This window comes from Microcaecilia unicolor, chromosome 10 (genome assembly GCF_901765095.1).
Source record: "Microcaecilia unicolor chromosome 10, aMicUni1.1, whole genome shotgun sequence".
NCBI classification, from domain to species: domain Eukaryota; kingdom Metazoa; phylum Chordata; class Amphibia; order Gymnophiona; family Siphonopidae; genus Microcaecilia; species Microcaecilia unicolor.
The window spans coordinates 166,916,265-166,930,312 of NC_044040.1; the positions used below are offsets into that span (position 1 = coordinate 166,916,265).

At 44.6% G+C, this 14,048-nt stretch overlaps 1 protein-coding gene across 1 annotated transcript in view; it reads right to left on the bottom strand.

Annotated features, from left to right (window-relative positions):
* The window catches only part of LOC115478721 (putative serine protease K12H4.7), a 104,648-nt gene that overhangs the window by 25,879 nt on the left and 64,721 nt on the right, over nt 1–14,048 (bottom strand). The window lies entirely within an intron of this gene.

Genomic DNA, 14,048 nt, shown 5'->3' on the forward strand with positions numbered 1-14,048 from the left:
CAACTGGGTGTCATGCCAAGAGGATGTCTAGATCCTAACTGTATGGTGGGGAAGAAGTTCTGAAAAGCATGAGAGCTGATAACTAATTAAAAAAAAAAAAAACTCCTCACAAAATAAAACTGGAGTTGCAGATTACAGCCAGTCATCTGTGTTAATTTTGTATAGGTATCAAGAATCTGCAGTCATAAGGTTTACAAATGTAATTGGGAACATCAGTTAGGAGATGTAACATTAAAACTTTAGGGGGTAATGGGACTTGATATACTGCCTTTCTGTGGATTTTTGCAACTACATTCAAAGCACTTTACATAGTATATACAGGTACTTATTTGGGTACAGTGGGGGGGGGGGGGGGGAGGGTTTGGAGAGCTCAACACTTACCACCACAAGTGTAACAGGTAGGGGAGGAATGGGCCTGGGTCCGCCTGCCTGAAGTCCACTGCAACCAACAAAACCTGTTCCAGGGACCTGCGTACTGCTGTCAGGGAGCTGGGTATGACATTTGAGGCTGGCATACAGGCTGGCAAAAAAGGTTTTTATTTTTATTTTTTTAGTGTGGAGGAAGTTGGTGACCACTGGGGGAGTACAGGGAGGTCATCCCCCATTCCCTCCGGTGGTCATCTGGTGAGTTGGGGCACCTTTTTGAGGCTTGGTCGTGAAAATAAAAGGACCAAGTAAAACCGATGAAATACTGATTAACGCTGCTTTTTTTTTTCCATTATCCGTGACAGCCGGCCATCTGGTAGCCACGCCTATGCCCACCCATGTCTCGCCTTTGCTACGCCGCCGACACGCCCCCTTGAACTTTCGCCAGCTCGGTGATGGGAAAGCGGCAAAGGTGTCCAAAAAGCACCTTTCGATTATACCAATTTTGCTGCTTTTGAGAGATCACCAGCCATATCCCGATTTATGTCTGAAGATGGCCGGCGATCACTTTCGAAAATGAGCTGGTTAAGTTGCCTGGTTAAATCACTTTAAATATCAACCCCTTAGGGAGTCTCCTTCCCAGTTAAATCGCTTGTGCCTACCTATCTACCGATATTTTGCGGGACTTAACTATTCAGTGCAGCTGAATATCAGCACTAACTGCCCTTACACTGTCCGGTCTATAGGTAGAGCTTGGGTGGAGCTGCAATACTCAGTCCGCTAACCAGCTAAGAAAACAGATAAAATTAGGATAGTAAAAAGGCATCCTACATTTACCTGCCAAGCTAACTGGACCAGTGCCCAGTTAACTTCTGGATAACCGCACATACCCAGATATTAATGTTAGAGCCATACACGGCCCTGCACTGAATATCCAGGCTCAGTTCTGTCCGTGGCTTAAAAATTGCTGACTGCCATGGACTGAATAATATTCCCTTATCAAACAAGAGTCATAGGGAATCTTTTACTGCGTTATGCAACTAGCACAGGTTTTATTGCATGGTAGATGTTAGCACAGACCCACCTCTACTGTGCATTAAAACCAGAACTGTAGTACGAAATCTTACACTAGCTGCCAAGTGTGGGTAGGGGTGGGAGATGAATGTGACATGGCAGGTGGAGAACTGGCTGGCTGTAACCAAAGGAAGTGGTAAGTTCAATGTGTTATCAGGAGCAGTAGCTTAGCCAGGATTTCTTTTTTTTACCCCCTATGCTGCCCCCCTCATCTCCTTCCCCCTTTGCTACCCCCCCCCCCCATACCTTAAAATCCTCTCAGCTGCAGTCTTCGCCCAGGCAGTGGTGGCAGCACTCATAGGCCGCCTGCAGCCTGCACAAGGACTTCCTTCCTGAACCCTCCCACCAGGGGCGTAGCTGTTATGGGGCCACGGGGGCCTGGGCCCCCGTAGATTTGGCCCTGGACCCCCCCCGTCCCGCCGCCAACCCGCCGCCAACCCGCCGCCTGCTACCTTTGCTGGTGGGGGACCCCAACCCCCGCCAGCCGAAGTGTTCTTCCTTGCAGGGCTTCGTTCTGTTTCTGTGAGTCTGACGTCAGACTGAGAAACCAAACGAAGGAAGAAGACTTCGGCTGGCGGGGGTTGGGGTCACCCACCAGCAAAGGTAGCAGGCGGCGGGTGGGGGGTCGAGAGGGTCGTCGGCAGGGGGGGGGGGTCAAAGTTGTTGGTGTTGGCAATGGCGGCAGGGGGGGGGGGCTAAAATGTGCCCCCTCACCTCGGCTCTGGACCCCCCTACCGTTGAAGTCTGGCTACACCCCTGCCTCCCGCCCTTCACAACACAGCAAATTGCCTCAGACTTTGCACTTGTTTTTGTAAGTAACAAACAATAAGTGCAGAAACATATTGCACTTTTATTTTTTTTTATTACATTTGTACCCCACACTTTCCCACTCATGGCAGGCTCAATGTGGCTTACATATTGTATACAGGTACTTATTTGTACCTGGGGCAATGGAGGGTTAAGTGACTTGCCCAGAGTCACAAGGAGCTGTCTGTGCCTGAAGTGAGAATTGAACTCAGTTCCTCAGGACCAAAGTCCGCCACTCCTCCACTACTTTAGTAAAGGGGCTCCATAGACAGAGTAATTCCTTTTATTCAGATCCTACAAGCCATTCCTTTCAGGTGGTCTGTCAGCAACACTAGTCTGGAAAAGTAAGGAGCAGAAGAATGACTCAGGTCTTCTAACAGAAAGAGTTTTGGAAATAATGTGCTCCCATGCCATGAGCAGTGCTACACATTAAGAAGGCATTATGTTAGGTGCCAACAGGATGCCCATAAACTCCATCTGGGCATCCATAAGCTGGTAACATGCTAAGCACTATTACGTAAAGGGAAAAGAGGAGCACACATGTCATGTGCAGCATGGTACATATATGTATTCACCACAAAAAGAGGTGTGTTTAGTGCAAAGAATGAGCATGCATTAGGTGGAACCAGAAACCACGAGTTCATGACATACTCCAAATGTGTCAGGTGTATGGATGGCACCAAAAGAACGGACCTGCATGTAAACCTGCTGCAAATGCCCGCTAAATAAGGAAGAAGATGTGGAGTATTAGTTGGTGGGTGATGCTGATTGGCATTTCAAAGGATGAGTGAGGCCTGACCACTTACTAACTAGCAACCTCTTGCATAACCCTCTACAGCCCCACAGGCCACTTATACTCTGTTTTGCTCCATTTTATCATACAGCCTCTCCAGTTTACTAAACACCTGCCCTTCACCCCCTCCACTCTGTTTCTGTGTAACAGCCTCTGTGTGTGTAGAGCAGTTTCCCCCTCCCTAACCTGTCCAGGCACCTGAAGCGGACTTTGAAAATGTCAAATGTCCGCCAATGACAGCCCTTGTGTGTGTGCTTTTGGGTGTATCCATCTCCCAGTGTCATTTATAGAATCTAGTCCAAAAAGCCTTTTAAAAATTTACCCCTTAAAAATGCAAGCACCACCTGTACAGTGTAGATTTAAAAGTTCTGATGTGCTTCCTAGATGCTGAAAGCATTGCTTTTTGGATTGGTCCTTATGATATAATTGAGGAGTATATGGAAATCCTATAGAATTTAAAATCTGATGCCATTACTTCTTAATGCAATCCCTGTGGTGGACTATCACCTTCTGATTTAGAGATGTAAGATGGCTAAACCTATATCATAGTAACGTGGTAACATAGTAGATGACGACATTAAAAGACCTGCATAGTCCATCCAGTCTGCCCAACAAGATAAACTCATATGTGCTACTTTTTGTGTATACCTTACCTTGATTTGTATCTGTCATTTTCAGGGCACAGACCGTAGAAGTCTGCCCAGCACTAGCCCCGCCTCCCAACCACCAGCCCCACCTCCCACCACCGGCTCTGCCACCCAATCTCGGCTAAGCTTCTGAGGATCCAGTTGACTGCCACTACTTGATTGTCTGTACATTTGTCCATTAGATTGTAAGCTCTTCGAGCAGGGACTGTCCTTCTATGTTATATTGTACAGCGCTGCGTAACCCTAGTAGCGCTTTAGAAATGTCAAATAGTAGTAGTAGTAGATCCATTCCTTCTGAACAGGATTCCTTTATGTTTATCCCACGCATGTTTGAATTCCGTAACCGTTTTCATCTCCACCACCTACCGTGGGAGGGCATTCCAAGTATCCACCACTCTCTCCGTGAAAAAAATACTTCCTGACATTTTTCTTGAGTCTGCCCCCCTTCAATAGCCTCCAGGCTACTAATTTCTCCAAAGATTAAAGGAACACGAGTCAGGCAGTTTTCAGCACTTATGTCCTGTGGCTCCTCAGGGAGGTCTCTGATCATCTTTTGCAGGCACTTTGCTATAATTTTTTGATAAAATATTAATGTGCTGTCAAAGTACTATTAAAATGCCAGTTCAGATTACTTAAATGGTCAACATGGATGAGAGGGCTTTTACTTCTGAAAGCTCCCCTATTTTGCCGTTATCACCACGAGGGATGTAATTAAAGCACTAACCTGTTATTCACTATCAGAAACCTGAGCCAATGCCACATTTGGAAGTAAGCAGTGTGAAATCAGCTCAAGAGAGAACCCAGTGTCTCAAACTGTTTAGGTTTTCTTCTTTCATTGTTTAAGAGTATAGTCATGGTATAGTATGTTAATTTAAAACTAGGCAAAAATACAGGGAATAAAAAGAGCTTTAGACATAACCAAAGAAAAAAACTGAAGGAGAGCAAAGTAGGAAAAAAAAAAAAGGAGAGCTAGTTACCATAGAAGTTGACACTCCTGAAAATGGTTAACATTTATTTATTTGGATTTAGCTTAAGCCTTTTCCAGTAGTAGTTTAAGACAAGTTACATTCAGGGACACCAGATATTTTCTGGTACCTGAGGAAATGGGGGTTAAGTTACTTGCCTGAGGTCAAAAGGCGCCTCATTAGGATTTGAATCCTCGATTTCAGACTGCTACTGCAGGGAGGAGTAGCTTGATGGTCAGAGTAGCTGCCATGGAAGCCAGGGTTCAGATCCTACTGTTGTGCCTTGTGATTGTGGGCAAGTCACTTAACCCTCCATTGCACCAGGTACAAACTTAAAATCATAAACCCTCTGGACACAGGGAAATAACTATTGTACCTTAATATAATTAGCTGATGGGGGGTGGGGGTGGGGAAGGGAGGTATATAGGAGGATGCTAGTCCCCCTTAAGAGCACTTCCTCCCAGAGTCACAGGAAGCCTTGGCTTAGGAAGCTTAGCCAGGCGGTCATAGTTCAGCCAAGGAAAATAAAAAACTGGGGTTAAGGAAAGACTGGGAGGCCTGGAGCAGACTCCAGAGTACACCCACAAGGTACACGTTCGAATGATCAGAGAGTTTGCAATGAAGTAGGAAAAGTTTTTACCTTGCAAATTCTGAGCACAGGACCTCTTCTGTGGTCTGTTAGGAACCAGACCCCTTTTTGTTTGCTACTGGACACTAGGCAACTTTATGATAATTGTGAGCTAATAACATATGAGAGGTTCATGTTTCTGTACGTTTTTTGTTATTTTGATCTCCACAATTTGAGTTTTGTTCACTTTTAAACCATAGTCTGGCTGTGCTTGTAAAGTCTCCTTGCCTTGTACCTCCTCACTCTATCACATTTGCCCTCAGCTACTATTCTTAAATCTAAAATTCCAATCCCTTTCCTCTAACCACTAGGTTACCCTCTTGTTGTAATTGATGTCTGCTAGTGTGGAATTAACTTTGCCTCTGCACTTGCAAAGAAGTTTGTTTTAATGATAAAATGTATTCTTGTCTAGGATAAGGTGGGGGAATTCAACTCAGGCATTTAAAAGACATCAAATATATGTGAAGTTAAGCCCAGCTCAGGGCAGGGTGTCACAATTTTGAGGTGGTGTCTGCTGATGGGGAGGTAGTACTAGTCCCTCCTCCTCCAACTTTGAAGGTACTGAGGAGGTGGTTGAGTTGGGAGGAGGAGGAGGAGGACCCCCCCCCCCAACTACTAGTCCACCAGGGAAAGCTTTCAGGGAGGGAGGGTCAAGTTGGGTCCCGTGTCGCAAGTCACACTGGACCTGCGGCAGCTGGGGGGGAGTGAGGGGCAGGAGGACAGGGGTCCCACTGGACCACCAGGATGTTTTTTGTATTTGTGTATGTGGGGGGGGGGGGGGTCCAGGGGTCCACTGGACCCCCAAGGGCTGTCAGTGACAGCTCGCGTCTTGGCATATGTTCAAAAGTTTTGCTTTAACACACAACCTTTGAATGCATGTGCCAGTCACCATCCGCCTGCTTTGTTCCCTCATGATGGAAGCTAATAGCGTGTCTATCATTTGCATACTATTAGTTTTCATCATGAGGGAGTTAGTTTAGGGCACTGCTGTGCCAGTAAACTCTGGTGCTGTTCCATGCAGCAGCGGAGTTTTGATCATTGGGCTATAAGTTCATATTCCCATGTTTTTATACTTATCTCCCTACTCAATCTATCCATCAAAGAGACACTCCTCAGTCAGGAGGGCATAAACCATGACTATATCACCTGGCTTAATATAGATCCTATATCTTATCACTAAGTGTCACCAATGAGATGACTGAGATTCCTCCTCCCCAGGGGATGTGAATACTACCCAGGCAGTAGTTGCAGCTGGCAGTCAGTAGGAAGCCCACAAAGAAAGGGAAAACCAATACTACAAAACACAGCAAAGGAACTTAAGAGTGGGAATGACCAAGCCACAGGATGATCCAAGATGACAAATAAAATATTTATTCACAATCACACAAATGCACATTCCCAGACAAAACTTTACCCAACATGGGCCGTGTTTCGGCTCTTAAGCCTTCCTCAGGAGTCCTCTGTTGTATAAGACATAGAACAAATCCAAAAGAGAGGGCAAAAAAGTGCAATAATCAATCCCAGTGTCTGGCTAGTGGTGCAAGCCCGAGGCATTTCCCGCCGTAGACATACCTAACGCTTAGACCATAGAGCTAAATACTTTTATCACTTATTCCATATCCTTATTATTATGCTTTTGTATTGTGTACTTCAGTTTAGTCATGGCTTTGCTTGACTACTAACCTCTGTTGATATGTGTATATGTATCATCCTGTCAAAAAATGTTTCCTCGTATTTCCTCTCACCTTCTCAGGCTCTCTATCATCCTCTCATAAAATGTTTTCTTCTATTTCTTCTGAGTCCTTTCCTCCAATTTTAAATCATGTCCCTGAATGTCTTTTATATGGAACATGTCATCTTCCTGTACTTAATTAGAAACTAGGGATGTGCATTTGTTAGTACGTTTTAGCTTCATTTAGGCACCTTTAAATGTTAGTGCATATAAAATCAATTTTAAGCACAGAAACCTACAAATTAAGACATGTAACACATTAACGAATATCTAATGTTCAGGAAAGGCCTAAAAACGTATCCCTTCAAGAAATGTTATGGTTAATTACTCATGATACAAATGGCAAACACTGATTGTAATGTAATGATAATTGCAAAGTTTAAAAAGGCATACCCTACCGATCCAACATAAATGCCTAATCTCTGCAACACAACAAAACTAAAGAACGTAATGGACATAACACAACTCTTCCGTTGTACGATTCCCTAGCGTGGCTGTGCCACATGAACTTTATCTTACCACAACATCACTTTGTATTTGTTTACACCGGAGTCTGTAACGCCTCTCCGGTACTATGTAAGCCACATTGAGCCTACAAATAGGTGGCAAAATGTGGGATATAAATGTAACAAATAAATTGCAAAAGAATGTAACTTCTTCTAACTGATAACTGTAAGCCACGTTGAACCAAAACTTGGTTTTGGATAATGTGGGATACAATAATGAATGAATAAATAATTGAAAAATCTAATGGCAATCCTCAAAATGTGTGTCTATGCACATCCCTATTAGAAACGCAATAAATAACTGAGGGGCCCTTTTACTAAGCTGCAGTAAGCACCAACACATGCTTCCCAAAGCATAAAATGCCTTACCGTGGGGCATGCTCTGGCATCGAAGCGTGCTACCCATGTGGTAAAAAATAGTTTTTCTTTTTTTTTTTTTTTAACGCTGAGGGCAGGTCTGGGGGAGAGTAGGTGTGTTCTAGGCTAAACAATTAGCTCATGAACCCTTACCACCTACAAAATAGGTGGCAGTAGGGGATCATGTGCTAATGGTGATACGATAATGGGAAAATTGGTGTGTTGGCCATTAATTGAAAAAAGCAAAAATTCAGCCATTTGACCCATGCAGAAAAAATAGCCTTGGCATGTGGGAATGACCTGCGTAAGCACATACTAAGGCCACATTTTACTGCAGTTCTATCATAGTCTTCTGTTCATACTTTTTCCTCCAAGTATATTTTGAAGTCCTTAAACCTCCCTGTACTGAATTGCTTCCATGTTTTCAAGGTTCTTACATGGGTAAAACTTCTAGAACTGAATGCAGCACTTAAGGTAAGCTGTCAGCAAGCAAAGGTAACATTATCTCTTATCCTGCTTGCAATACCTCTCTTTTTACATGGAAGGCATTATCTTCCCAGTTTGTCCAACAGTTTTCTGTCTCCAGTGGGGATTGGGTGGCAGGGCATAAACACCCCCTGTCTGAGTGTTTTATAGGTATTCAGTGTCAGCTGAAAGGCTAACTAAACCAACCTTAGCTCATGATTCAGAAACTTGGTCTTGGCCTAAAAACAGACAAGTCATGAGATAAATTCTTCTTATGCATCCTAGCACACTGACAAGTAACTAGTAGCGACATTGGGTTTACAGAGATGCCAAGTTACCCAATTCTAGACTGGAGATTTTATGACAGTCCTGGATTTCTGCCTACCCCATCCTGGTGTATTATGGACCTTGCAGTACTGCTTTCAATGGACAGGATCAGGCACTTGGGGATGTAAGCTCAAAACCAGGAGTGGCTAAAAATTTCCACCCTGGAATTGAGTAACTTGGCATCTCTGGGTTTTCTTCCCCATTTCACTAAGGAAGTGTCCTGGGATTTCTGCTCTAGGGCACAATACTATCATTGAGTTCTAGGAGCAAATTTAACTGGGCCGAAACAGATGAAACAAATCCCCTCTGAACTGACATGAACACTGCATTTTCTAAAAGAAAAATAAAGCATACAGATTCAACTGAATTAAAGGTATTTGCTTCCAATTTACAAGGTGAAAAAGCATAAGGCTGAACAGCTAAATATTTGCTGGAAAGAACTAGAGATAAGGAAACAGGGCCCTCGTATGAAAGAAGGCCCTGGGCAAAAAATATAAAAGTTTTATTGGGAATGCTTAATGGATCACTGAAAAAAAAAATAAGGAAAGAGGGTTTTAGGAAAGACTATAACCGATTATCTGACCCCTGCCAGAAACAAGAACATAAAATATTTTCTTGTGGGTTTTCTGATACCCTGTTTATGTGCCTGTAGATTTTCCACTTTACATAAACACTGAAGACATTCAAACTACACTTCCTGCCATGACAAAATACACCATGCGGTTTTAATTAGAGACAGAGAGATGGCTATTCAACTGGCCCTTAAATCAGTGCTTTGTCAGCCTTGGCAAACCCTCTGGCCTGCACCAATATTTAACATTCAACAGAACCCTAGACATCCCATTAACTAACTGTGTTCCCTGGCACAGACTTCTAATTCCACCACGCCCACATTTCCCCCTCTGCCCCCCCCCGCCCCACACACCCCAGTTACTAAAAATGACAAGTGGCTAGTTATAAACTTGGTCAGGGGGTTCAGTTGTTATGTCTACAATTTATTTAAACAAATTTCTTAGTTTGAAGGTTTGTATGTGCTACTTTGCAGTGTTCTGCAGTTGGAGGGGTAATGTTTGTCATAGCTTTAAAAAAAACAGATAGCTGTGTAGTGTGCATCCTGCTTTAATTTATCAACTGTAAGTCACAGAGCAGACATATGCACATAACCCTGAGGTCTGCTTTGCACAAGCAGTCAGCCATTGCTCTAAGATCTACAAAATCCTGAGTAGTGTAGAACGAGTAGAAGAAAATCAATTTTTTACTCGTTCCAAAAGTACAAAGACTAGGGAACACTCGAGGAAATTACATGGAAATACTTTTAAAACAAATAGGAAATATTTTTTCACTCAAGAATAGTTAAGCTCTGAAACTCTTTGACAGAGGAAGTGGTAACAGCAGTTAGCGTATCTAGGTTTAAAAAAGGTTTGGACAAATTCCTGGAGGAAAAGTCCATAGTCTGTTATTGAGACAGATATGGGAAGCAACTGCTTGCCCTGGGATTTGAGGTATGGAGTGTTACCACAATTTGGATTTCTGCCAGGTACTTGTAACCTGGCTTGGCCATTGTTTGGAAAAGAGGATACTGGGCTAGATGGACCATTGGTCTGACCCAGAATAGCTACTCTTATGTTCTTATATGGAATCTTCAGTATAGGAGAATGGACTGCTCTACAGAGAGAGAGAGGGATGTAAAGCCTGGACTTGAAGCACTGAATGGATCTGTGAGTAGACAGTGTCGCGTTCTCGAGGGCCTTGGCATACTGTCAGGTCCTCAAGGCAGCACTGGGAATTGTGAGCCCTTGGGCCCCTGCTGTGGAGCGGCAGAGGCAGGCAAGACCGTCTTGGAACTGGACGTCCGGAAGGACCGGACCAGAACTCTGGACTGGAAGTAGGCAACTGAACCGGCAGAACAGGAACTGCTTCACCTGTACTTAGCCACCTTTCCGCTAGAGTTGAGCTCTAGCGTGCGGGCGGCCGACAGGACTTGTAGGGCAAGGCCGGAACTGAAGATCCAGAGGACCCACCTCGGGTCTAGGAAACACAGGGGAACATTACTAGACTGCACTAAGTGCTGCATGCAGCCGCTAAGCCAGGCACATCAGACAGACTAGACAGACAGAAGCTTATCAGGAGCAGGGACTAGAGCAGACATGCAAGCAAGGAAGAAGGGGAGACAGGGAATACCCACAGGGCAAACCCACTAGCTAGGTCGAGGCGGGTAACAGGATAAATCCCCCAGAAGATACACGCTAGCTAGACAGATACAGGAATCAGGATACATAAGCAGGGATCCGGATAAGCACACAGGATATACAAGCAAGGTACAAGGTAGACACACGGGACGGAAGGTAGCTAGGCAGAGCGGGAAACCGGATAACACTAGCTAGCCAAAACCAGGACTCAGGACCAACAAGCAAAGACCAGGATGAGCACCCAGGATACACAAGGATCAGGATGTGCACACAGGGAAGATGGCAGCTAGGCAGAGCAGAAAGCCGGATAACACTAGCTAGCCAAAACCAGGACTCAGGACGAACAAGCAAGGACCAGGATGTGCACACAGGATATACAAGGATCAGGATGTGCACACAGGGAAGATGGCAGCTAGGCAGAGCGGAAAGCCGGATAACACTAGCTAGCCAAAACCAGGACTCAGGACGAACAAGCAAGGACCAGGATGTGCACACAGGATATACAAGGTTCAGGATGTGCACACAGAATATACAAGCAAGGAGTAGGGCAGGCTGCAAACACAGACTAAAGGCAGAAGGCTAGCAGCCCACGCAGAAAGGCAAGCAGCCCACAGGTACTGGGAACTGAAGGGCACTAGCCCACACAGAAGGGCAAGAAGCCCACAGGTACTAAGCAGAAGGGCGAGCCCACACAGAAGGGCAAAAAGCCCACAGGTACTAAGCAGAAAGGCGAGCCCACACAGAAGGGCAAGAAGCCCACAGGTACTAAGCAGAAGGGCAAGCCCACACAGAAGGGCAAGAAGCCCACAGGTACTAAGCAGAAGGGCAAGCCCACACAGAAGGGCAAGAAGCCCACAGGTACTAGGCAGAAGGGCAAGCCCACACAGAAGACAGGCTTAGAAGCAGCGCAGCAACACACTAACTAACCTGTCGGCCTCTGGGCATGACACCAGACAATGACACCATGCCAAGGCCCTGACTACAAGCACAGGCCTTCCTTATAAAGGAACTCACTGATGAGTCACCACCAGCAGGACAGAAGCAGGAAGTTCCTTGCCTCCAAACAGAGGCTTGACACACAGAGGAAGTGAGCCCACAGGAAGGACAAGCAGGAGTTCAGGTGTCCAGGGGTAACTATGGTGAAACCTCCTAATGGGTCTCAAAAGCCAGACATAGATCACTGGACTGGAAGTCACAAGGAAGTTCAAAACTGGCAGACAAAAGTAGAACTTGTGACCAGGAGGCTCCTTCGAATCACCACGGGGCAACCTCAGGAACATGGATGCATCAAGAGGAAGTAAATGCATTTAAAGGCATAAAATAAAATATATAGATTGTATTACAAAAGAAACCACTTATTCTCAAATACAGTTATCAAATTATTAAAATATAACAAATATATGTTTATCAATGGCACACATTTGGAGAAAAAGATACTTCATACAACCAAATGTATTCTGGTTTTACTTTTTTTAATGGTATGTTAAATTTTTGAAAAGTTAAATTTCAGTCAGAAGTTAAAGTTGTAATTTTTTTCCCCAATCCAGTTCATGTAGCCCCTGAAATCTACTCACGGACCCAGGTTAAGAATTCCAGAACACTAGAGCTATAGGCTAAAGTAGCTTCCTGTCTCTGAATTCTAATTCACTTTTTCAGAACCATTTAAGAACCCCTCAGAAGCAACACACTTTCAGAATATTCATATTGTTCAAACACCAATGACTATATTTCCCCCCTTTCATTAGGCAGTGCTATGCCTCCAGGATTTGTGGATACTGGCAAGGCATGCAACCAACTATTTCTAAATTTGATTTTGTGACTTCACTGAGACAACAGATGACAGGCAAAAACTATAACGAGTGTCTTTCTCCTCTTTCAGCCTCTGCACAGAAGTTGGTTAAAAATAGCATGTAGTGAGGTGGCGACAGCTCCCCCTGTGGCTAAGTGGGTTCACAAATTATGGTAAGTTTGTGAAATGGAGCTTTTTGACAGCAGAGAATAGGATGGCTCTGGGTAAATGGAACAAAATATGGACCCCTTTCCTACTGAACTGTATCTAATCTACTTGTTTTTCTTCTCAGAAAATACTGGGGGCTGTCAGTATCTCTCTGTTGGTACACTAATTTGGAAATATCTGTAGAGAAGGGATTCTCAACCCAGTCCTCGGGACACACCTAGCCAGTCAGGTTTTCAGTATAACCACAATGAATATGCATGATCTGCATAAAACAAACAGAGGTCGTGCATGCAAATTTATCTAATGTATATTTAATGTGGATATCCTGAAAACCTGACTAGCTAGGTGTGTCCCGAGGACTGGGTTGAGAACCTCTGATGTAGATGGAAGCTGGGGGAGGGGCAGTGTGGTGGATCCTAACATGCTTTTTTGAGGGGAGGGGGAGGTAGATTAAAAAATTTAAACCGTAATCCGGAAATTCAGTACTGGGGTCTGGATATGACCCGCCATTGAATTTCCAGGTTTAACGCCAGTGGCAGTCAGAAAAACGCTGATCACTGCTGGATGAATATCAGGACCTGTGTAATCAGCAAATTTAGGGGCCCATTTACTAAGCTGTGGTAAAAAGTTGCCTTAGCGTGCCCTTGTGAGGATCTTTCTCAGCTGTAAAATGATCGATGTGCCATGTGAGTATTTACCACCATCCATTTTTTAGGCATCAAGGGCTTATGTGGTAATCCTGCCCTAACCAGTTAGCGTGCACTAATGTAGATGAACCAACTGTTTAGTGCAGGAATGCCTACTCTCTGTCTCCTGATAAGCCCCCTCCTTTTAGCGCTTGTATTAGAGTAGAGAGTTGCATGGGAACAGAAATTTCACCCATCCCCGCCCATTCCCACTGGAATCTAACCCGCCCCCCACAAGTAATCTCTTCCATCCCCGCCCATCCCCTGTACTAAAATAACCCGACTTGTGGTAAAATAACCCAACTTAACAGTAGCCCATGTTGACAACTTCCCCTCTCAGTGCTTATGGGGATTTCAATGCTATCAACCGTATCCATTATTTTTTTTTAGTGCTATTGCAATTGCTAAGCTAGCTTAGAAACACAAGGAAAGGATAGGTAGGCTGGCCTGGCACTACACTTTTGCAGGAACCCCGCAGTTCCTGCGTCCATCCCTGCGGGATTCCCATAAACCTGGAGGGGATTCCTGCTAACCCAGTTCACATGCAGC